This window comes from Octopus bimaculoides, chromosome 20, assembly GCF_046866305.1.
Source record: "Octopus bimaculoides isolate indiv1 chromosome 20, ASM4686630v1, whole genome shotgun sequence".
NCBI lineage: Eukaryota > Metazoa > Mollusca > Cephalopoda > Octopoda > Octopodidae > Octopus > Octopus bimaculoides.
Genome location: NC_142947.1, coordinates 20,115,170 through 20,142,674, shown reverse-complemented (window position 1 = coordinate 20,142,674; position 27,505 = coordinate 20,115,170). Strand labels below are relative to the sequence as shown.

Genomic DNA, 27,505 nt, shown 5'->3' with positions numbered 1-27,505 from the left:
GATGGTGACTTCGGTATGCTGTTAATAGTTTTATGGTTTTTCCACGTTTCCCAATTCACTGATCTTCCAGTTTATTATTATTATTATTATTATTATTATTATTATTATTATTATTATTATTATTATTATGTTATTTTTCTTCTTTCTTCAAATTTTCTTCCATTTCTCGCCGTGTGTTTTCCGTACACCTAGGGCAGAGAAACTCGTTGTATGCATTCCCAGTTTACACACGCAAATTCACAGGTAAAACATGTATTTAAGAACAAAAAAAATTCATGAATGGATGTTTTCACAGCGATAATGCTCTTCTCGGTACATGAGTCGTTCCAGTTAGCACGATTTTTTGCACTTCCTGTAAGAATGGTAAGCCTGGTATCATTTTCAAATAGGTTTCAGTACCTATTTTTATCATTCCTAGAGATCCTACAATCACTGGTATGGTAGTCGCCTTGAGGTGCCACATTTTTTCAATTTCTATTAGCAAGTCTTTATATTTACTGATCTTCTCAAATTCTTTCGCCGCTATATTATGATCAGAGGGGATACTCATGTCAATTAATAAACACGTCTTCTTTGTCTGATCTTTTATAATAATATCCGGTTTATTGGCTTTTATAGTCTTGTCGGTATGTACGGGGAAGTCCCAGAGAATCGATACATTTTCTCCCTCAGTCACAGCTTCAGGATGGTGTTTATACCATTTGTCAGCGGTTTTGATTTTATAATGCTGACATATTGTCCAGTGTAAATACTGGCCAACTCTGTCATGTCTTGCTTTATATTCTACAGGTGCTAAGACTCTACACCCTGAGATTAAGTGGTCTATAGTTTCAATCGCATCGTTACAAAATCGGCATTTTGGGTCAGCTCCATTTTTTTCACATTGGCTTGTTAGTTCCGGGTTAATAAGCTTTGGTCTTGAGCAACCAATATGAAACCTTCACTCTCTGCTTTTAGCCCTGAACTTCGTAACCACTGATGCGTGCGTTTCTGGTCGATTATTATTATTATTATTATTATTATTATTATTATTATTATTATTATTATTATTATTATTTCATTTTATCACAAATTTTGTTGGAGATCCTGGAGTCTTGCATGCGTAGCGAGTTTTCTACCTGCAACCTACGGTACCATGCTATTTGGTCTTTTCAGCTATCTAATATTGTTCCTGATTGCCAAGGAGGCAAACCTTTTGTAACAGTTCTTGTCAGCACTCTTTTCCAGTTTCTTTTATATTCCTTTTGATGCCTTCGGATACTTTTTGGGTATCTCTGGCTGCCAATAGTATACTTTCTTTACTCTATACAACATAATTTTCCTGACCCAGTAGCACAGTATTAACAGTGCCTTCTACCTTTAGTAATCCTCTGGCATCTTCCTTTCTTGGTAGATAGTTAGTCGGTATTACTTTTAGAGGGGACTGTGTTGTGCATTGTAGCAACTTTCCAGTCCTCCTATCCAAGTTCTCTAGCTCGAACTTTGTCCATTTCAAAAAGGGAGCTGAGTATCTCATTAATTTTATTTCGAGCACCTTCCTAACTCTCCTCTTTAGTGACTTTCTCTGTGATTTCTTCTTCCATTATCATGTCGTATTGCTACACTTCCGTATATTCGTACCCCTCGTTATTCCATAGTCATTTAATGATACTGTCTTGTAATTTTATACCATCAAAGTCTATCTACCTTCTGACTTTCCTTCATGATTAGTACTGAGCACTTACTTACCTCCAATATCATTCCTGAATACTCACACTGCTTGGATCAGAAAGTCAAGGTGTGTCGCATTTCTTTCTCTATACAGCTTGAGGTCATTCATATAATGTAGGTGACTTATTCTCATCTTAGATTTGGTAAACCCATAGTCAAGCCTGGATTCCTCCACTATATTTGTCAGAGGAATTGACCCAGTGACGAAGTGTAATGAATAGGGTGAGCGAATCTACCAGGAAAATGTCCTTCCGTATTATTATTACTACTACTACTACTACTACTACTACTACTACTACTACTACTACTACTACTATTATTATTATTGTTGCTGTTGTTGTTGTTGTTGTTGTTGTTGTCATTTCTCATTCTCACATATTTTGTTGGAGCTCCTGGAGTCTTGCGTGCGTAGCAGGTTTGCTACCTGCAGCCTACTGTACCATGCTATTCGTTCTTTTCAGCTATCTAATACTTTCCTGATTATTCTGGCCGTGCCAAGGAGGCAAACTTTTTGTAACAGTTCTACTGGGCACTCTATTCCAATTGCCCTTATATTCCTCTTGATGCCTTCTGATGCTGTTCCCAAGGACCAAACAATAATTGCCACTGTCTTCACTTTCTTCATTTTCCATATCCGGGCAATTTCGTACTTAAGAGGGTTGTATCTATCTATCTTTTCGTCTTTCTTCTTCTTCTTCTTCTTCTTCTTCTTCTTCTTCTTCTTCTTCTTCTTCTTCTTCTTCTTCTTCTTCTTCTTCTTCTTCTTCTTCTTCTTATTCTTTTTCTTCTTCTTTTTCTTCTTCTTTTTCTTCTTCTCCTCCTCCTCCTCATCATCATCATCAATTTCATTGACCCAGTAATCAACTGGTCCTTCCTTACCTACACAGTCATTACCTATAGCACGTAAGACAACTCGTGTAGAGTATACGAAAAACTATGGCCTTCCTATCAAGTAGCACGACTCCTGTTGCCATATTCTTCACCACAATGAGAAGAAAAACATTAAAATAACAACAAAACACAATAAAACAAGCGTAACATAAAGAATACACAGACTTTCACAGTACGATACTGAAGTCTCTACGGGAACACGAGATACCCCTTATGTTGTAGCATAACTTTCGTGTGGAATTGCTGAAACCATGATGATGAGGTTGACAACAACAATAACAATAGTAATAATAATAATAATAATAATAATAATGATAATAATAATAATGATAATAATGAATGCCCTGATGCAGTACGAGACAGTGGCTCTCGTGGCTTCTGATCTTAACTGACTGGAAGTGTTATCCTGTATATTCATTTGTCTTGGTATAAAAGATGGGCTACTGCAAATATTCTGCTCATTACTATAGATTTGCTTGTCAGCTATTTGATCTTAACCAGTTGAGCTTGTCCCTTAATGGCCGACGATATGTGCATCTCTGATCGCGAGCAGAAATAGTGGGATAGCATCATAACCATGTGTTGAGAGGAATTCTTTGGGGTTTGGATAATTCACCTCTGGAAACATGAGTGTTTCGTTCAACATCCTTAAACGACCTTTATTCAGGGATCTTTTGAGCGGTAAAGTCTACTCGACCAAAGAAAATTCTTACTGGGTCCCAGCTGCAAAGACATGTGGCGTTCACCTCCATATGATATAATCATGTTGCGCATATATGGTTGTGATGCATGTGCCTTGTGTAACCTTAGCAGACGGGTAGTCATGATGGGTATACTGGGTTTCGTACGTTTTACCCCAGTGTCACTATGATGGCATGCACTGCTCTCTCATACAATAATAATAATAATAATAATAATAATAATAATAATAATAATAATAATAATAATAATAATAATAGTAATGAAAATTACTATTTTTAAATCTCACAACGTGAGATATTCAGCAACAGTACTTTGTAAGATTGTTTGCCAACATAACTTGGCAGTTCTGATTTAGGACTAATGTTGCTGTAATTTAACCCCAGGAGACATCGTCTCCAGCTGGCTATACGACACGATTTGTGTCCTTGTTCGAAAATATAAGGACACAAACCGTGTCGTATAGCCAGCTGGAGACGATGTCTCCTGGGGCTAAATTAAAATAACATTAGTCCTAAACCAGGACTGCCATGTTATGTTGGTAAGCAATCTTTACTATAATAATAATAATAATAATAATAATAATAATAATAATAATAATAATAATAATAATAATAATAATAAAAGCATAACAAAAAACTAGAAGCTATACATGGATCCTTAACTCTATATTCTATCCACAAAATACCCCTGCTAGGAACAGCCCATGTCCAACGCAAGACATTATCAATTCAATAATACAACCTAAACAAACCTAAACAAAACAACCCACAAACATAAGACACACTCTATAAAGCAATTACCCAGTGAAATAAACTTCCACCAGCCAACTACACAACCAACGCATTACACACTCAACATACAATTCAAGCGGGGATACAACAAAAGATTGAACCACACCTCAAGAGCAAAAGCAGAAATAACACAATACCGGGAAGAGTTCGTGCATTCTCAACACCAGAAAAGAATACACAATGCTGTACACACCCCAGCAACACAGAGGTGTAGCGGTGATGGAGTAGAAATTTGACTGAAACTATCAAATGTTGAACAATTATATTATATAATATTCAAGGATTTAAAAACCACAGAACTCAGTATGGACCACTGACTGTACTTCCCCAAAATTAGACTTGATAATAAGAAGGCAACAACAATAAAAAAGCACAAATTTGGCCATCACAGAACTAATCTCAACAGAAGCAAATGTTAATGTGACCAGACTAAATAAAATGATATATGCAGCAGTACCTCTGGCCACAAAACTAAGTGGATACTCCCTTAGATTCATCCAAATAGGAGTATCACAACCTAAATAAACGGTATGGAAAGCTAATAATTAGAAATATAGAAGATAAAAGAAAGGATTCTGTCAATCCTTAATGAAATTGAGAACCAAACAACAAGAAAGAGAAATACTACAGAAATTTAAAATTACAAAACCAAAATAAATTTGGGATAAAACTAAAGCAAGATATCCTCACCAAAGTACAAAGAATCCGTCCGTATGAAAAACGTCAACGATTCTTTGAATAAAACAAGCAGTTTAACTGCAATCCAAATCGATTCTATCAAGAATTTCGTAAAAATAGAATAGAGATCAATGCAGCACTAGGAGCAGGAGAAGTGGAAGAATTTTGGAAAGAGGTATAGGCGATGAATGAACTACCCCAGAGAAAATGAATTAAAACAGCTAACACAGCACCTGAACAATTCTGCTCACCTATAACAATGAAAGATCCAGGCTCTGCTAAAGCTAGGCAACTGGAAGATGCCATATCCCCATTTTCTGGATAAAATATTTAAAGGGGTACACAAGTTCAATGAGATGATAACAGGACCAGAGACAACACCTGAACGGCTCACGTAAGGAGAAACCATCCTAACTCCCTAATCCACTGAAGTTACAAACATCAGAGACTCGGGTCACAAGACTCTCCTCGCCATCACAGATTGCCATAATTTCTTCCCTCGTCTGTATAGTTATTTACAATTATTTTCTCAGTTGTTAAAACATTTACTGAAATAAATATTTTTTTATTAATTGCATCAATTGAAAATATTTATCCATATTTCAATGACTCATAACCTTTCTTTTGATTAAACCTTCATATGTATTGTTGCGAAATCCGAAAGCAAAGTAAATGTTAAATTCATTGATTATTCACTAATCGATTTTTTTTTTTCTTGTCTCAGCTAGTTCATATCTTACATCAACTATAAAAAAAAAACAGGTCAGAGTTTATGAAGTTTGTTTTCCAGTATTGTCCAGAATATATTTCAGACAGACACTGCTAATTCCGGATTCACGTTCTCATTGGTTAGGTCTTCGTGTCCTCTGTCATGTTCAAACCGCTAGTCAGTGACAACATATAATTGTCAGTCAACAAGCCTCGATTCTGACATAATCTCAGACAAGTTCTTTCAACCATGAATTTATCGTCGCCGTTGTAGCTGCATATATTGACATTTCAGCTTACATACGTATATAGACAGACAGATAGACAGACAAATAGATAGATAGATAGATAGATAGATAGATAGATAGATAGATAGATAGATAGATAGATAGATAGACACAGACCAGTACACCCAGATAGAGACAGACATACATTCTTGCATACACATAGATGTGTGTGAATTTATTTATGCCTTATTCTATTATTTTACCTGCTTCAGCCAAAAGATTGTGGCCATACATAGACACATACATGCGTATATGCCGCCATGTATATACGCATGTATGTAATTATGGATGCAACATCACATAACACATATCTAAGTATATATATGCACTTATAATATAGATGTACGTATATATATATATATATATATATATATATATATATATATATATATATATATATATATATATATATATATATATATATATATATATATATATATATATATAGAAAGGAGTTTGTGTAATAAGTAGCTTGCTTACCAACCACATGGTTTCGGGTTCAGTCCCACTGCCTGGCATCTTGGGCAAGTGTCTTCTACTATGGCCTCGGGCTGACCAAAGCCTTTTGAGGGGATTTGGTAGACGGAAATTGAAAGAAGCCCGTCGTATATATGTATATGTATTATTGTATGTGTGTGTATATGTTCGTGTGTCTGTGTTTGTCCCCCCAACATTGCTTGACAATCGATGCTGGTGTGTTTACGTCCCCGTAACTTAGCGGTTCGGCTAAAGAGACCGATAGAATAAGTACTAGGCTTACAAAGAATAAGTCCTGGGGTCGATTAGCTCGACTAAAAGGTGGTGCTCCAGCATGGCCACAGTCAAATGACTGAAACAAGTAAAAGAGTAAAAGAGTAAAAGAGTATACATGCATAGTTACATACACTTAACACAAACACACACACTTGTATGTGTGTGCGTGTGTGTATGTCTGCATCCATGTACGTATGCGTATGTGCATGAATGTATATACATTTTACAGAGTACATTATTTGCCAGTTAAGATTGCCTCCCATGATTGAAATTTCTTCCCTGCATTCCTCTTCGTAAAAAAAATCCGTTCCTTGGTGCCTCCTAAGTGCCTCATGTTTGGGAATAACTGAATTAGAGAATGCTGTCTAGTCTCTTTGCTACATTATTCTGTGACAAATATGTAGAATATGAGTTGTGTGTAACTATAATGGTACACGAGATGTTATAGTGTCGGATGTTGACTATGTGACAGTATGTGCTGTGTTGTTATTATTGGGTGGCGTTTGGGTAGAATAATATACCGGGCGGCTTATGTTATTTTATTGGGTGCTGACTGTGTATTGGGTGTTCATATCAGGTGAGTTGTGCCGAATGAGATGCATTATTGAATTGAATGTCTCGTAGGTTATGTCTATGACTAGTAGTGCTATTTATCGGAATCAGTAAACATATTTAGAAATGTTTATGCTTATTTGTTGAGCCCTTTTATCCTTTTATATGTTTCATCCCAAATTCTATGGCCCTGCTGGAGTACTGTTTATGATGCTTTCTGATTTCGGTATTACCTTCATCGTTTTTACTGCTAATCCATACATAGTGTTTACTTCATTTTCACGATTCAGAGACAACATTGGCTTTCTGGACGTTGATGATCCCAAACATCTTATGATCCGTACTAATTTGCGGGTGTGCTGGAGCACCACCTTTAGTCGAACCCAGGACTTATTCTTTGTAAGCCTAGTACTTCTATTGGCATATTTTGCCGAACCGCTAAGTTGCATTGGTTGTCAAGCAATTGTGGGGGTGACGAACACAAACACACAAACATATGTACATATATATGTATATATATGTATACATACATACATACATACATACGACAGGTTTCTTTCAGTTTCCGTCTACCAAATCCACTCACAAGGCTTTGGTCGGCCAGAGGCTATGGTAGAAGGCACTTGCTCAAGGTGTCACGCAGTGGAACTGAATCCGGAACCATGTGGTTGGGAAGCAAACTTCTTACCACACACCCACAGTCGCGCCTGTAACATTTGTTCAATTTACAGTGCGATCACTTCCTGAACGGAAAAATAAGTAATCTAAAATGGATTTTGAGCCACAGATTCCGAAAAAACCGATGTTCTACTCGTACGTGTTCTTTGAAAACTCGAATTCATTTCGAGGGATGTTTAGAACAGAACGGATAGAGATATATATCAAAGTACATACATTTATGTTTATGTCATTGACAATTATATCTGAGAAATTTGCATTGATCCCCATGTCAGTTTTAACAGATGTGGACCTTATTATCTTAATGAAATGATTTTCACATACTGTTTTGTAATTGCTTATAATTTCGTAGTTTTCACCGCTAAGTGCTGGCATATTACCCAATGAATATAACTTCTGACTCAATATTTTCACTAGATATATATCTGATATATCTCTGTTGATCTTTAATATATTCTCTATAGTAATAGTTTCTATTATTTATTACAGTCGTATAGACTTTTCATTATCTAATATATCTTTATTGTTTTTTGAACTCGCACTCGACGTAGATTCCCCCACGAGGTTTTTGCTGTTTCTTTTTTTTTTTTCTTGTAGTTTTATAAAAAAATTTTCTGCCTTCTTTTGAGTTTCCCCTTTGTACTGTCCCCGGAGTTTTGGGTCCTTGCATCTCATAAAATTGGTATTATTATTATTATTATTATTATTGTTATTATTATCATTATTATTATCATTATTATCATCATCATCATCATTATTATCATCATCATCATCATCATCATTATTATTAGTATTATTATTATTATTGTTATTATTATTATTATTATTATTATTGTTATTATTATTATTATTATTATTATCATTATTATTATTATTATTATTATTATTATTATTATTATTATTATTATTATTATTATTATTATTATTATTATCATTATTATTATTATTATTATTATTATTATTATTATTATTATTATTTTGTGGTGATGTCAGAGCCACGCGTCGCTTCTAGCCGCTCGTTAATTTTTGTTTTATTTACACATTCTTTCAAAGATGTACGTTCATAAACTTCTGCTTTGTATGTATTACATAAAGTCCGAAAGCTTTGTATGGAACTGCTCAACTCAGTTGCACTTTTGCCTTTCGAGGCGGAACAAGCACGAAGAAAGAATATCTGTCTTTGTATTTGTTCATGTTTTCTTTGATATTGTAGGTAACCCACTCTCTTGTGGTCGGTCATGTTAGCTCATCTTATTGATTGACTTTGTCGCAAACTTTTTTCTTTTCTTTTGTCTATGTTCCTTCTTGTCCTTTGCTTGCATTGTCTCATTCGTTATTTAGTTGCTACAAGCCTTCGATTTTGTTCCATAGTGAATATTGATTAAGTGAGAAGTGCGAATACTATTTAATAAATCATAAGGAACTTGAATCCTTTCCTTGCTGTGTTAGCTGTTGTCCCATTAGCGTAAAGTATTTACCGTATCAAAAGTGAAAGTGAAAGTATTCTCCTAGAAAATACAATTATTAATAAGGGAGTATTTCGCAGAAAATGAATTTATAGAGGAGCGAAAGTGTTCACTAACGTTGTAAATTTTGCATAGTAGAGTGCTGGTTAAATAAACCTTTCTACTAAGGGCATCGAGATCTCTTACCTGATGTAACCAGTCTTCGAGGTGCCACTGTAGATGCTTTCGTGGTCAGCTGTTGCCACTGGCCTCTTTTCTCTGTCATGCATAGCAAGGTCATTGTGTTGTGACTTGTCCAGTCTTTGATGTTGTCAAACTAGGAGTTTCTCTTTCTGCCTCCCTTTCGGCCTACCTCGACTGTGACTTAAAGAATGGTTTTGGTCAGGGTGTTGTGGTGGAGTACATAACCATACCAGGCAAGATTTCGTGCTATTTAGTTCGTTTGAGAGTGGAATCAGTACCATTCAAAAGAGTAATGAGGAGAGGGAGTCACCTTGAAAGGTGCATCGTTCGATGTTGTTAGTTAAGCTCATTCCATTACTATGGTTTATTATTATTATTATTATTATTATTATTATTATTATTATTATTATTATTATTATTATTATTATTATTGTTATTGTTGTTGTTGTTGTTGTTGTTGTTGTTGTTGTTGTTGTTGTCATCATCATCATCATCGTCATAATAATGATAATAATAATAATAATAATAATAATTATTATTATTATTATCATTATTATTATTCTTATCATCATCATCATCATCATTATTATTATTATTATTATTATTATTATTATTATTATTATTATTATTATTATTATTATTATTATTATTATTACTATTTGCATAGAATGTGACAGAAATGATTCTGAAGGACCAGTCTTTCGTAATACAACGTTACTCATAACAAGCAATGCATACACACACACAAAAATAAAACGAATGTGTATGTGCCATTCAAATTTACAATGTATGTGCCTTAGACCTCATTGCCGTGTGGTTTTAAATTTTCGGGCATTTAAATGTACGTCGCATGGTTATTCTTTCGCGTCAAAATGATAAGTGTAGTGGTTCATAAGGCCGAGTGCACGAAACATCTAGATCTTTTCCTTACATAAAAGAAACATACATTTGTTTCCACACTGTGTTTATTTAACATTGTACGTTTTGCGCCAAAACAAACAAAAGAGAATATATTTATGCTTATATATTTTCAGTGCGTCTTTTTTTTTTCTATTTATTTCACAAATAGTATTTTAAAGTTATTTCATGTATATTCACAGATATACTTGCAAAACACAATGAACAGAAATATCAGTATTTAAATCTCTCTCTCTCTCTCTCTCTCTCTCTCTCTCTTTCTCTCTCTTTCTCTCTCTTTCTCTCTCTCTCTCACTCTCTCTCTCTCTCTCTCTCTCTCTCTCTCTCTCTCTCTCTATCTATCTATCTATCTATCTCTATAGACACACACACACAAGCACATACATACACTTATATATCAGTTATCCAAGACGCAGTACGTTGTTTCGATTGCTAACTCAATCTCATCAGTAGACGAAAGAGATGTATACAAACAATGGATTAGATGTTAAACCGGTAGCGAACTCTCTATATTAAACACATTGTACATGAGTTATGTACGTCTACCACATTTCATACTTGTTGCCGAAAATATTCAATTATCCAGAAGTAACAACAATGTACATAACAAGCTGCCATATTACTTCAGTGCTGATACATTGGTATAGCCGAAATCTGTATTTAACATCTTCTCTATGTACACTGCACTTTTCTTCACTGACAGTAATCCCAACGCAATGCAGTTTTTGAGTGAATTGATATTTTAATGCACCGAACAAATTTCCTGGTAAGCTTGAAACAGGAGGTGTCTCGGTCTTCTGAATTCTCCGGCTTTCTGGAAACAGTCTAAATATATCTTTTATCTTTTACTTGTTTCAGTCATTAAAGTGCGGCCATACTGTGGCACTGCCTTGAAGGCTTTTAGTGAAGCAAATCGACCCCAGAAATTTTTAAAGCCCAGTTTCTATCGGTCACTTTTTGCCGATCGGGAGACGCAAACACACCAACACCGGTTATCAAGCGGGGGAGGAGGACAAACACTGATATAAAGACACACACAAATAGGTATATATATATATATATATATATATATATATATATATATATATATATATATATATATATATATATATATATATATATATATATATCTGTGTGTGTGTGTGTGTGTGTGTGTGTGTGTGTGTGTGACTGGCTTCTTTCAGTTTCCGTCTACTAAATCCACTTACAAGACTTTGGTTGGCCAGAGGCTATAATAGAAAATACTTGCCCAATATGCCACCCAATAGGACTGAACCAGAACCATGTGTTGGAGAAGGAGGCTTCTTACCATACGGCTACGCCTGCGCCTACTTAAAATATATAATAAACTATGAAAAGTGAAAGGGTAAATTGTATTTAACAGATTCAAATTAGAGTCTATTTAATATTTACTAGCCCATTTAAGATTCTTAAAATATATTACACTCTACCGTGTATACACTGTAATACTTAAAGGATGAAAATTAAATGAAGAAAAGTAAAAACAAATAACACAATTTTATTAAAAGGTACAGGTACTATCTAACACTAATTTAAAGCAGAGTATGTTTAATCTTTATCAATCATCTTTTAAAGTAAGGAACAAAACTATTTGGGAACTCACCTTATGCAAATTAACTAACATCAAAATCAAGATGTATTTACTTCGCATAGAGTACAATATATTGTATGATATTGCATAGTATTTCTGTATTTCTGGCAACCGGATAAGAGGTCTAGTATTGTATGAATATTTGTAAAATGCAGTTTATTTTGCGAATATATCCTCGTATCTACATTAGATTGTATTTTTTTAAAAACTTATTTTACTGTATTGAACCCGATGTCAATTACATCAATATATATGGAAGATACATTGCAAAATACGTGTATTAAGCTCCTAGTCTTTTAAACTGGTGAAGTATTCTACGGTACATATAAATATTACACTTAACTTGTGTGTTTATTGTGCAATCTATGCTTGTGTTCGACAGATTAAATTGCATGCTGCAACATTGGTAGATAAAATAACAACTTTATTACCAGTCTACTATTATCATAAAATAGCCAAAAGCTTTATGTGAAAGATTTCTTTCCTTTATTAATGAGTTACAGTTTGCAATAAAAATAAAGCTTTTTAGCAGGGGTAAATTATTATTTACTTTAATATTAATATTCGTACTTAATGTATTTTGCGTTTATATTTGTGTTTATATATGAGTGTATTTATTACAAGCTAAAGGCCTTACTGAGAGCATGTCCATTCACGGATCCATTGATTATTGATTGCTGAACTCAGATCTCCCGAAGCGTACTCTGTGCGCATGCGTATAAGTTCCGAACATATTTGGATGGCGGTCACGTTGGCTCGCCGAAAATTGCAGTTACTCTGTGCATGGTGTGTATGGTGTGAATTTTGGATAATGAAAATATTCTGGTTTGTGTTTGATTCTAGTGCTAGTGTGTATGTGTATGTGAGATGTGTGCAGAAAGCAAGGGAAAAGAATCCAAAACAAATAGATAAACATAAGAATGAAAGTTAAGAAGCTGAACACGTGAAATGAAAGATTTCACCGCAGAACCATTCGCTCCTAATAAGTATATTAAGTCTGTCCAACACCCGTACTGAGCTCCTCGATTGAACTATGGTCTTTCCACTTCCATACTGAGCATATTTAATGAATATGCATTTATGAGCGCGTATGTGTGAGTATGTGTGTGCTGTGTGCGTGTGTGATTGTATGTTTGTGTGTATGTATGTGTGTATATACATTCATAATTACATGTATATCTCTGTGTGTACATATCTATCTATCTATCTACCTATCTATCTATCTATCTATCTATCTATCTATCTATATCTATCTATCTATCTATCTATCTATCTATCTGTCTATCTATCTATCTATCTCTCTAGGTATGTGTGTGTGTGTGTGTGTGTGTGTGTGTGTGTGTGTGTGTGTGTGTGTGTGTGTGTGTGTGTTGGTGACAGAGGTCGTATTAATGGATTAATACGAAAAAAGAAATGCTTATCTCCACTTAAACGTGGATGTTCTACCAGAGCAAACTTTACTACGGTACTTAACAAGAGAGACACTCTCCTATTGGCTTATTGGTGCAAAATGCTGCACCGAAAAGCCAGTATGAGAGTTTCTCTCTCGCTAACTACCGCAGTAAAGGTTGCTCTAGTAGAACATCCACGTTTAAGTGGGGGTAAAAATACATATATAATGATGCTTTCTGTCAATATCGTTATGTTTATAACTTTTTCAATCTATCTCGTTTCCACTTACCTTCCTTTTTTGTTTGCTCTTAATCAAACTCATTTCTTTATTGTAAGAACCGACTTTGAAGAACTGACTTCGAAATACTATCCAAATGAATTGGGTGAGGTTTGTAGAGAGATGCAAACACGCAGTCTTGCATACACACACATACATATATACGAATATGGACATACTCACACATTGATACATGCACACATGGGTATACTTACCAACTTATATAGAAATACGGCTACGTACACACAATCGTTGTATTGGCATCACCTCTCTGATAGTTCCAGCTGGAATCTTAACTGTCCAGCGGCTTCGTCGATTGTCTATTGATGCCGCTTCTCGGATATTCGCTTCATATCACCACCGAGCAACCATTTTATAAGCCATCACCGAGTCCAGAATTTCGATTCAAATAGCGTTTTGCGAATTTTATCAGTCACATGACCATGATGAAATGTCTTCTAAGAAACTAAGCGAATCTAAAACAAAAGAAAAAAAAAAGTATAAATAAATAAAATAAATAAAAATATAAAATAAATAAACAGAATCGTGTGAAACAGAATCATCATCACCACCATCATCATCATCATCACCACCACCACCACCACCACCACCACTACCACCACCATTATCATCATCATCATCAACGTCATTATCATCATGTTTTCAATAGTTTCATACAAGTTTACTTTGCACATACATGTTCCTGGGAGGTGTATGCAATATTGTCTATTGAGGATGTATGAATGGTGTTTGAATAATACATTAGTTTTTGTGGGATTTTTGTTGATTCTGGAGATATTTTAGTGTTTCGTCTACGGTGTATATAGAATATGTACAATGTGAGTTGTGGCTATTTTGGTTTGATGGTATTTGTGCTTTGCATGTGATGTATGATTAGTGATGTGTGTTTTAATTTGACAAAGTGATTGTGTAGCGGGTGGGATGTGCTATGTGTTGTGTTAATATATGTTGTTCGAGTTGTTGCTGGTATAGGGCAGAGTATCGAAATTGTAAAATCGTGTTTGTGTACATACTCAAACTCGGAAAGGACTGGGCAGCTGGAGATGATGTGGTCAATTGTAACATTGTACTGCTTGTTTAGTTATTTGTAGTTAAACATTACTCTTGTCATGCTAAAATCAAACCTGTTTCTCTGTTTATTTCAGAGCTTTTGAACCATTGTTACTTTCATACTGGTTTATTTTGCTGTTATCGAGTCTTACGGTATATTGGTCAGGCAATAGTTTTTTCTTAAGTATAGTTTGGAATTCTATTTTCATTTTGTTTTCGTTTCTTTTTGAAGAGGTGAGGTTACAGTCACTCTTGTTTTCTCTTTATTTAAATAATTTTTCCAACGCTGTTAGTTTCCAGTTAGTATTTTATTGTTCCCACGTATAAAGAAAGAGTTGCCTTTTTTTATTTCCTTATCTTTCTTCCACACTAATCAATTTCCCTTTGCTGCTTTTGAATATTTTTCTACTGAGTGTTGTTACTTTGTACTAGTTTTGTATTTGAGTCATGTTCCTCATAGCTATCTACGGACAAGGGGTATTCTATCTGCAACAGCTTCAGTGTCGTGACTTTGAAACGCTGTTCGTAGTTTGCTGGTTTTCGTTTAAGTTCTTTAATTCACTTAACTTTTACTTTATCATTTTAAAGCCATGGTTTACAATTAAGCTAGCTAGTTAATTTATACCTACTACCGAGACCTGTGAATATTTCACGCAATTAATGGTAAACTTATTGGATTATTTCTGAAAATTTTATCCCAAAATCCTAAAAGCGTTGACTGTGTTGTGTCTGTATCAAAAGATAATCACTCATCTGCTAATCATTGAAAAGTGAAGGAAATTTGAATACAATGATTACTTAATGCACTTTATATATATACATTTTATACACTTTATGCATAATTTTATAAACTTAATACACAGCATTCTCTCTCACTATTCGCCTTACCCTCTTTTTCTCTCTCACTTTTCTTTAGCTCTTCGCCTTTTCCTTCAACATGAAAGCTTTACAGACAGGCTAAGTAACTTGGTAAAATACTTCCACCCACTCCCAATCTCCATCCTTCCCCTTCCCCTTCAACTAATCATGTGGAGGCGTTACGGATGGGCTAAGTAACAGAGGAACAAACAGAATTATTACACGATTATCTTTTTCTAGCAATGAGTCCAGCTTTTAATATTTTGCCTGACTTTTCTCTCGTACTCATTCCTAATTTTCCCCTAATTTACTCGGGAGTTTTTCCTTCATTTTCGTGTTTCATAATCACTTACATATATATGTAAGAGAGTGTTTTGTCTGATTCTTTGATATTCGTGTCCGTTTCTAATTTAATGATCTCGATTTTATTTAATTTGCCACTTCTTTTATAGTTTTGGCACATTTGTCTCATCCAGAACTGATTTTATTTTGTTAAATTGAGGACAAGTCTTGGTAGATTTTTAACTGGATATTAAATTCTTGTAATTATTTTAAGTCATACATATGAAATAGATGGTTTATCGTTCGTAGCATTTAAAGCCATTGGTGGCTTCATTCGGTGGAATTCTTAATGGAGTCGGAACTAGGTATAATCTTAGAAGCTGAGATTAAAAGCCTGTCAGTAAGATCCTTACACGTAGAGGGATAATGTAGTTTCCTTGCAATAATATTGTCGCCTTCCATTTTCATGTATAACATGAGCGATGTATTAAGTACTGAGACTATTTAATTTATAAAGAGAATCTTCAGTAATCAGGAATGTAATATGCTATCAGATATTTGCAGGTACTCAATTGAGGCCATATTTAATGTTTGCCTTACTCCTTTTAATAATAATAATAATAATAACAACAACAACAACAACAATAATAATATTAGGTATTTCTCTACCTTTTATTATTATTATTATTATTATTATTATTATTATTATTATTATTATTATTATTATTATTATCATTATTATTATTATTATTATTATTATTATTATTGCCATACTGTAAATCATGGAAAAATTAGGAGCTCCGTAAGTTGAAATAGTGTTTGTAATCTTTTCAACCTTCTAAGGCCTCTGTGTCTTCATTTTATTGCTACCATTGCATTTCTGAGATTGTCTGGACTGCGCAGATAGTATTTTTGCGTAGAAACACCCCCTGTTTTGCAGGGGTGCGCATCAATATTTTTTTTAATCGTAACAATTTTCAAAAAACAAAATGATAGTAATAATAATTTGCTGTTTTCATTATTCAATAAAAGATGGTTGATAAAGAAGCCATCATAACGTTCGAGGAAGGAACGCGTTCCTCGTCGGAAAAAAAAAATGAGAACAAGAATATCGAATGGCCTAAACTAACAACGTCACCGAGCAATATCAAAACGTTGTCTGTAAGCAACATCAAAACTTTTGGTGTTGACAACGACAACAACAGCAACAGCAGCAGCAGTGACAACAACAACAACAACAACAATATGAAAGAAATGAAACATAAAAACGTGAATATCTCCTCCGCTTCTTTTGCACTTACGGTGAGAAATGTGGAAAATTTCCGCTGAGATGAAGATTAAAAAATTTCAATTGCATGGAAAACTGTAAAAGGAATGGGGGAAGGAAAGCTCTAGACTCTCCATCCGATGTGATAGAGAACATCTTAAGATACACGGTCACATACCGCTGCATCGGGCTTAAGTTACGTCGGGTGAAAAATGCTCCTGAGAGCGAAATACAAAAATGCCTCGCATCATCCGAGGAAAGAAGTTTGGAATTATTGAGGTAAGATTTGGGACGGTCGAAGAAACCAGGTGTAATTCTACGATCATTTTCAGGAATAACAACTTTTTAATCCCCAGTTATCGCCCTGAGCGACTTTTTCAAGTTTCACTTGAAAAGGAAAGTGAGGGTAGCGAGGGAGGCGCAGTTCTCCAGAGAATTTATGATTAGGTTGGTGAAAGTTGCGAAAATGGCAAGAGTGCATAGTACCACTCTCAGTGTAGACCTGTGAGTCGGGAGAAAGGAGTTGGAGAGGGCACTAGTCCTTTGGTATTCAAGGTCATCTTGGATGGTTGGGTTCCTCGATTATCCCTAAAGGTCCACCTGTATCAGGGGTACCCCTTCATTATCACTTTTCTCCCTCTTCTTCTAGTGTCGTATACTACGTATACTTCCATTCTAATATATACCGTGTATACTTTTCTCTAATTTGTCTGTCATCATTCTATTATATGTAAACCCACACACTTTACACCCGTCTTTGTACTGTACCCCTCATCCTTCGCTCTGGTAGCAAATAAAAGAAATCATCATCATCATTATCATCATCATCATCATCATTATTATTATTATTATTATTATCATTATTATTATTATTATTATCATTATTATTATTATTATTATTATTATTGTTGTTGTTGCTGTTGTTATTATTGAGTGAGAGAGCGGTGCATGCCGTCAAAGTGACACTGGGGTAAAATATACAAAACCCAACATACCCATCATGACTACCTGTCTGATAAGGGTACACCAGACACATGTAACCGTGCGCACGCGACATGGTGATCTCATATCAAATAAACAGAGAATGACCTTGCAAGTGGGGGCCCAGTTAGAATTTGTTTAGATCGAGTAGTCCATTCTGCTCAAAAGATCCATGAATAAGGGTTGTTTGAGAATGTTTCCAGATGTCAGTTATTCAAATCCCAACTAATTCCTCTCAACACATGGCTATGATGCTCCCCCACCACTCCTGCTCGTGATCAGCGATGCGCATACACTCAGCCACTAAGGAACACGCTCAGCTGGTCATGGTCAAACAACTGACGAGCAAATCTGTGATATTGAGCAGAATATTTGCTGTAGCCCATCTTTTATACAAGACAAAACAACGTACATGTTAACACATCCAATCAGTTAAGAGCAGAAGCCATGAGAGCTAATGCCTGGTCTTGCATCAGAGCATTTATCATCATCATCATCATCATCATCATCGTCATCATATCATCATCCTTATTATTATTATTATTATTATTATTATTATTATTATTATTATTATTATTATTATTATTATTATTTACTTTTAATCAGCATTTTTGTTACAGTCACTTACCGAGAAACGCCCAGTGCCCTGAAGCGAATGACGGATAAGAGATGTTACAGGATGGCTGAAAACTCGGAGAGGGGAAGTAGAGAGATATAACTTCATGTAGTAGAACACAGACATTTAAATTGACAGGGTTTTTCTATGGATGTGGGCAGTACTTGTTAGTACAATCTTTTCGGTTTCTCTGAGTCATGGTTCTCCTGGGATCTTATCTAGATGTTTCTGACATCTCGTATCATAACTAGGGCACTTACAATAACAGGATCAATTCTCGTTTTAAGATGCCACATCTTTTGTATTTCAACTTCCAGGTCCTAATATTTACTTAGTTTGTCAAATTCCTTGATAGATATATTTTTATCAGCAGAAACACTTACATCTATTAGCGTACAAGTATTTTCTTCCCTGTCTTTATTATGTCTGGTCGATTACCCTTCGTTGTCATGCTGTTCAACCTGGGCATTATGCATGAACTCACTTGAAAAGTTCTTCTTCTTCTTCTTCTTCTTCTTCTTCTTCTTCTTCTTCTTCTTCTTCTTCTTCTTCTTCTTCTTCTCCTCTTCTCTCCTCCTCCTCCTCCTCCTCTTCCTCCTCCTCCTTCTTCTTCTTCTTCTTCTGCTTCTTCTTCACTTAGTATGTGTGCATTTCCATGTAAAGCCAATTTTTGCAATACACTTAGATTGTTTTCAGATGTTTCTTCAGGTTGGGAGATATAGAACCCAATGTTCCAATAACAATAGGGACAACCTTTATATTTGACTCTCGTAGCTGCAACATCTTGGCGATCTCAATTCTCAGGTCTCTATATTTATCAATCGCTTCTCGTTCTTTCATGATAATACGTTAATCTTCTGGCACTGCTACGTCGAGTAGTAGGCGCTTTTGTTTGTCCCTCCTAAAGGTTACTATATCCGGCCTTCGGTATTCTAACACCTTGTATGTCTGGAAGTCAAAGTCCCTGAGGAAGTCAAAGTCCCGTTCTCGTTCATAACCTATTCTGGTGTATGTTGCCACCAAGCGTCCGTTACCTCGTATCCATGCTTACGGTATAGTAGCCAGTGAAGGTTTTGGACTGCCTTGTCGTGTCTGCTTTTGTACTCTTTCTGCGCGCAAGACTTTCACAAGGTCTAACAATGTGAATCATGCTTTCGACCTTCTTCCTACACATTCTGCTGAGGGTAGTTGCTCTTGTGTGGTGGTATATATCCCTTCTCACTGAGCTTGGTATTCAATACCTGGTCCCGGGCAGCGATGATTAGGTTTTCAGCCTTCTTTTTAAGGTCATCCTTGGTGAGTCACCTCCATAGTGCTTCCTGGTCTTTTTAAGTTGTTAGTTTCACGATGGAACTGACCACGTAATTCCATCCGGAGTAAAGTCTCTTCTCTCTTGTTGGCTATTCGTTATCGGTATTCATTAGCACTTTCAAGTCAATTGCTGGTAAATCCTTCTGCATTAGCAGCATACTGTAGCAGGTTTTGTTCGTTATTTACCAAATACTCTGCCATGTTTCTTTTTTCACTGACGATGCATGTGAACGTTCGCCTTAGGGAAGAGAGCACCATGCATTACCATGTTCTTTCGGTTAGTGCGATCGAGTTGGTCCATCTCCGCTCGTGTCCATTTCAGAATGAGTGCACTATAGCGGACTACAACAATAGCTCATATGTTGATGACAGTCACAAGGTTCCTTACGTTGAGTTTTGTCTTCAAGAGAAGTTTGTGGCGCTTCAAATATGCAGTGCAGGACATTGTCCAGCTTGTAACTATCATCATCTGGGTCTCCCAATCGCTCCCCGTTTGGCAGTTCTATGCCCCTATTACTGTTGTTGTTGTTGTTGTTTTTATTATTCCAAAGCAATTACCTGCTAATGTAATTTACAGGAATGCTACTTGGAGGCTTCGAGACAACAAACCGCCTCAGATCTCAAGAATATTTCTTAAGGTTTCGCAGATTACAGAACTGAATTTTTCTACAGCTCAGCAACGCGGATCTCAGTTCGAATACATTTCAGTTTCTTAGGTAGCAGCTTAGGTGTTATGCCAAGTGCATCATTTACCACATGTGTAATTGTTGTCATAGTCTTCCACGATCTCTTCAGCTTTCTGGCTAACCCCTGTTATTTCTAATTTTTTTCTTTCCGATCTCTTTGTCATCGTCTCTTTTATTAAACGATTTTGCATTCGTTGTTTATTTTGTCGCCTATAATCATATCAGTAATTCTTGTTCTCTACCATAGCCTCTGGGTCGAGTTCGTACCATTTTCCTGTTATTTCAAAGTCATACATTCGACTAACATCCCAATGCACATTATTTTTCTTACACAGTCATGCCTGCGCTTACACTCTTTTTAAGCTAGCTTACTGCATTCATTCAAGAGATGATGAATACTTTCATCTCCTTTTGTGCAGATTCTGCATTTGCTTCCCGACTATGATTTATCAATCTTCCTATTCATCAGATTTATCCTAATGGCTTTTTTTCCTGAGTCGCTATATTTAGCGCTTCTGTCTCTCTTTTCAGCTTTTCCTCCGGCAACCATAACCAGCGTTCTATACGTCCAGCGTCCTCGGTTTGCTGCATGAATTGGCCATGTAATTCCATCCCCCCCCCCCGACTTTCCCTCTTGTTCTTCCCTTTATTCTTGAATTCTTCTGCTGTTTCAGTAACTTTTTCAACATCTCTAACTACCGATAGTATTCTTTCTTCACTCCTACAGCATAATTTTTCAACTCTAATATTGTAGTACTAACGTTGTCATTTGCGAATAGTGTACCTCTGCCTCCTTCCTTTTTTGGTAGGTAGACTCTATCGGTCTTACTGTTAGAGTGGTGCTCGTTATGAACATCTGCCTAGTTCTATAGCTCGATCTTTGTCCATTTTATGAAGGAGGCAGAGTATGTTAATACTGGTACAGCCCCTGTATTTATTGCTTTAATGATATTACTTCCATTTAATCTTGTTTCAAGCAACCTCCGAGTTATTCTTTTGTACACTTTCGAGATTTTCTCTCTCAGTTCTCCATCCTATTATCCTTTCGCCTTGCAGCACGCCTGGATATTTGTATCATTCATTATATCACAACGATCTAATGATGTTGCCCTGTGGTAATTTTATGCCATCAGAAATTATCTTCTGATCTCTCTTCATAATTAACACTACGCAGTTATTTACCCTAAACTGCATGCCAATATCCTTGCTTTATATTTATCATTATTATTATCATTATTATTATTATTATTATTATCATCATCATCATCATCATCATCATCATTATTATTATTAAAGAGAGGGAGGTACTGTCTTCTGGTGTGATTATCAAAAGGTGGATGAGAGTGGTATGGTTGAATGGATCTACTCCGAGTGTGCTTTTCTAAGTGGGAGGCAAGAAACTGGAGGATGACACTTCCCACGCCTTGGAGATCGTAGAGTAAGCCGAGACGTTTTGTGTGAGGTTTTCCCCCGAATTACCCAAGGTGGACGACCCTGCAATTGGGGATTCTATTTATTCATCATTAATTTCTCTTAATTCTATTTTTATATCCTTTAATTATATTTTTATTCTTGTAATGTGTCTTTTTGATCGATGTTAAACCCATCTCTTTGTGTGTTCTGCTTCGTCCTCATTATTATTGTAGTTGTTGCTGCTGAATGTTACCATGACATGATGATTTTCACAGTGCTCGGGATTAATTTTTGTGATTTTTATACAAAATTAGATGATTTTGTTTCGTCTATTCATTTGAACTGATTCCAAGAAAAGTAAAAAGTTATCAATTAATATTTTCACTCAAATTAGGTAAAAAAATTTAAAAAATACTCGTGTTTTTCAATATTTTTGTTTGACTTAGAATATTGTAAAATATTGTAAAACAATTTTGAATCAGAAAGCGGGTGATGATACGAATTTAAAACGCTTAAAAACACTGAACTTTGTAAATATCGCATCAAGTAAGTGAGTGGTTTGATGTGAAAGTGGGGTTAAGACAAGGTTGTGTGATGTCTACGTGGCTGTCAAATTTATACGTGGATGGTGTGGTGAGAGCGGTAAATGCTAGAACTCTTGGTAAAGGAACCTAAATGATGGAAGAAAATGGAGAGGAACAGCAGGTGAGTCAACTGTTGTTTGCTGTTGATACAGCACTGGTGGCGGATTCGGAAGAGCAACTGAAGGGATTGGTGGTAGACTTTGGAAGAGTGTGCGAGAGGAGGGAACTGAAAGAGAATGTAGCTAAGAGTAAGGTGATGAGATGTTCGAGAATTGGACTGGCTGGTAGGATGAATGTGAGTATAAATGGTGAGATGTTAGAGGAGGTGAGTGTTTTTAAGTATTTGGAATCATGTGTGACAGCAGATGGTGGGGTTGGCTGAGGAAGTGGGAGATAGAGTGAGGAAAGGTAGTAAGCTACTTGGAGTTGTGAAAGGTAGGCTGGGAGATAAAAGGTTGAGTATGAAAGTGAAAAGAAGTGTGTATGAGTGCGTGATTGTGCCAACAATGTTCATGGTGCAGAGACGTAGGGTTTGAGAGAGGCGGAAAGGAGGCAACTAGATGTGTTTGGGATGAGATGTTTGAGGGCTATGGTTGGTGTGACAAAGATAGTCAGGATGAGGAAATGAGGAGGTGCGAAGGCGAGCCGGCATGAAAGAAAATCTAACAACCAGAATGAATAGACGAATGTTGAGGTGGTTTGGCCACATGGAGAGGATAGATGAGGAGTGGATGGTAAGGAAGGTGATGAAGGCAGAAGTGGTAGGCAGCAGAACCAGAGGCAGTCCTCAGTTTGTGTGGATGGATGGAGTGAGGAAAGCTTTGGTGGTTAGAGGTGTTGGAGTGAGAGAGGCAAGAGAGTTTATAAATGATAGGAAAGCTTGGAGAGTGTTTGTGGACGGATGAGTGAATTTTGATGTTGCTCAAAGGGGTACGGAACCAGCATGATGCGGCGGGGGTAAACCAGCATGTGCTGTTGGGCCCCGCTGTCATTATCAGGGGTTGCGTTCTATGCCATGACCCGATCATAGGACAGGGCTTGCTTCTTTGAGCTGGGAAATGAATGGAATGCTTGGTGTGTGTGTTGTTGTGGCTACCCGCTCCTAAAAAAATGGGGAATAGGCCCGGGTATATATCTCTTTTACTCTCTTTTACTTGTTTCAGTCATTTGACTGTTGCCATGCTGGAGCACCGCCTTTAGTCGAGCAAATCGACCCCAGGACTTAGTCTTTGTAAGCCTAGTACTTATTCTATCGGTCTTTTTTGCCGAACTACTATGTTACGAGGGACGTAAAAACACCACCATCGGCTTTCAAGCGATGTTGGGGGGACATAGACACACAGACATATACACACACATTCATATATATATATATATATATATATATATATATATATATATATATATATATATACATATATATGACAGGCTTCTTTCAGTTTCCGTCTACCAAATCCACTCACTAGGCTTTGGTCAACCCGAGGCTATAGGTAGAATACACCTGTCGAAGGTACCACGCAGTGGGACTGAACCCGGAATTATGTGGTTCGTAAGCAAGCTACTTACCACACAGCCACTCCTATACATGCATACATACATACATCAATTCTTTCCTAGTCACAGCCTGAGGCCAGCAAATTTGAGAGGATGCATAAGTCGATTACATTGGCACCAGTACCTCACTAGTACTTATCTCATAGACCCCGGAAAGATGAATGACCAAGTCAACCTGATCGGAATTTGAACTCAGAATGCAAAGAGCGGACGGAATGTCACTAATCATTTGGCCGAAGCACTAACGATCCTCGTCGCCTTATACACACGAGGTTGGGCTGATAAGTTCATAGGCTGACTATGAACCAGTGATGATAGAGCTGCTGTGAAATCTTGCAGGCGTTAATTTCAAGTTTTCTTATTAATAACTGCGTTGTTTCTTTTCAGGTAAACTGAGATGTGATACTTCAAAAGATGACTTCAAAAGTAATTAGTAGCGACTTCTCTTGGAAGTCGACAAAATTTGACATCGTGGTATTATTGTATACCTTGCAGAAAACGAGTTTTGTCCCAAGGATATTCACACTGATATGGTTGCTACGTTAGGGGGTGATGCTCTAGCTTTATCAACAGTACAAAATTGAGCGGTTGAATTTTGAAGAAGGGGTAGTCATGAAGACGACCCAAAATGTGGGCGTCCAGCAACTGCCACCACCGAGGGAAAAAGGGTGATCGTATTTACCACACGGTGATGGGTGACAGGTGATTGACTATAAATCAAATGGCCAATGCTATTAGCACATCCCGAGAGCGAGTTGAGAACACTCTGCTCAGTGAAGTTGGCACAAGGAAGGTTCTCTGCTCGGTGGGTTCCACGTCTTCTGACATCTGATCAAAAATGCACCAACCAAGTCGATCAAATCACAGGAAAATCTGACTTTGATCGAGGCAGATCCAACTGGTTTCCTTGAACATTTCCTAAGCCAGGATAAGTATTAGGTTCATCACTTTGAACCAGAGACAAAGTGACAACCCACACATTGAAAACACCCCTACTCACCCGCCCCTAATAAATCTAAGGTCGTTTCATTTGCAGGGAAGGTGATGACTTCATTTAAGGGGATTGGGGTTAGATGCAAAAGGCAATGTGTTTGCTGCCTATCTTCAAAACGACCACACCATCAATGGAGTGCACTACGCCAACTTACTGATGCGATTACGAAAGGCTATCAAGATCAGAGGCCCTGAAAAACTGACGAAAAGGGTCTTGTTTCATCAGGACAATGTTCCAGCACACAAGTCCCTGCCTTCAATGGCTGTTGTGCGTGAATGTGGCTGTGAACTGGTTGATCGCCGTCCACATTTTCCTGATTTGGTTCCATCTGACTACCATTTGTTCCTCAACATGAGAAGCCATTTGACTGGGAACCAGTATCGCAATGATGATGACGTCATATCTGCTGTTCGTGGCTTTTTTGAGCAACAGGATAGAAAAAGTGTGTAGACCACAAGAAGGACTATGTTGAAAAATAAACCTAATTTCGTCACATTCAATGAGAGTATTGTGGTCAGTCTATGACCTTTTCAGTCGACCCGAGTATATATATACGTACATATACAAACGTATACATGTGATGGTGGTGGTGGTGGTGGTGATGATGCTTGTTGTGATGATGATGACGACGACGACGACGACGATGATGATGGTGATGGTGGTGATGATGGTAATAATGATGATGGTGAAGATGTTGATGACGACGACGACGATGACGACGTCGAATGATGGCGGCGGTGAAAGCGTAGGCAACGGCGAAGACCACGACGCGGTAGCAGTGGTTGTGGTAGTGGTCGTCGTGGTGGTGGTGGCGGCGGCGGCGGTGGTGGTGGTGGTGGAGTTCGGTGTGAACGTTGGTTATGATGCTGTAGGTCGTCGTAGTCGTCGTAGTAGAAGTAGTAGTAGTAGTAGTAGTAGTAGTAGTAGTAGTAGTAGTAGTAGTAGTAGTAGTAGTAGTAGTAGTGACTATTAACGGTGGTGATCATAAATATGGTGGTTGTAGTAATAATGCTTCAGAAGTCAGTCGATGACGACGGCGACCACGACCACGATGACCACTGTGTGTGCTTTGCATAGTAGAAAGTTAAGGGATTACTGTGTTCGTGTGTTCGCCTCGCTGTGGCAGATATTAGTCCACTTGACACACAGACAGACAGACACTGGGTTTTTGTGTCTGTGTGTTTGTCCTGCAAAGGGAACAAAACAGTTCCTCTTTCACAGGCACGTATACCATCCCTTTCGCACACGCGCGCAAACATACATGCACATACATATTATATATATATGTATATATATATATATATATATATATATATATGTATATATATATATATATATATATATATATATATATATATATATATATATATATATATATATATATATATATATATATATATATTTATATATATATATATATATATATATATATATATATATATATATATATTATATATATATATATATATATATATATATATATATATATATATATATATATATATATATATATATATATATATATATATATGCATATAGCCGTTTATTATTGCATGACTACGGCCATGCTTGAGCAACGTGTCAAAGGGTTTTTGGTCGAAGAAGTCGACCCCACGACCCATTTTTGTAACCCTAGTACTTTTTCTATTGGTGTTTTTTTTTTGCCAAACCGCTAAGTTACGGAGACATAATAAACACACCAGTACTGGATGCCAAGCGATGGTGGGGAGACAAATATGCACACGCACGCACACACACAAACACGCGATGGGTTTCTTTCAGATTCCGTCTACCAAACCCACTCGCAAGGCTTTGGTCGACCTGCGGCTATAGAGGAAGACTATAGCCTCAGGTGTCACGCACTAGGACTGAACCCAGAACTATGTGGTTGGGAGGCAAGCTTATTACCACACAATAACGCCAGCGCCTATATATATAAGCCGTGGCCATGCTGGGGCAGATAATATTTTTGTAATGTTTTCCTTTTCTCGTATATGATTTTAGTATTCAGCCTCTATTACATGTGTTTCAATACAGATTTACTACTTCAAATTATGCTCATCAGACACTCACACACAAACGCACAAATTCGCACACAAACATACACACACACACACACACATATATAGATGAACACATATAAATATATATACATTATATAAGTATATATACATGTATATATATTTGTGTGTGAGTATGTGTGTGTGTGTGTGTGTGTGTGTGTGTGTGTGTGCATATGTATGTATGCGCTCAGAAACAAACACACATATGCCCAAACAGTTTCTTTCCT

General features: G+C 36.6%; 1 long non-coding RNA gene across 42 annotated transcripts in view; it reads right to left on the bottom strand.

Moving 5' to 3' along the window:
* LOC106871257 (uncharacterized) overlaps window positions 1-27,505 on the bottom strand; it is a 434,384-nt gene that overhangs the window by 183,417 nt on the left and 223,462 nt on the right. For all 42 annotated transcript variants that reach the window (XR_016237577.1, XR_016237575.1, XR_016237593.1 and 39 more), the window contains one exon: window positions 13,814-14,074. This is a non-coding gene — a long non-coding RNA (uncharacterized LOC106871257). The remainder of the gene's footprint in view (window positions 1-13,813; window positions 14,075-27,505) is intronic.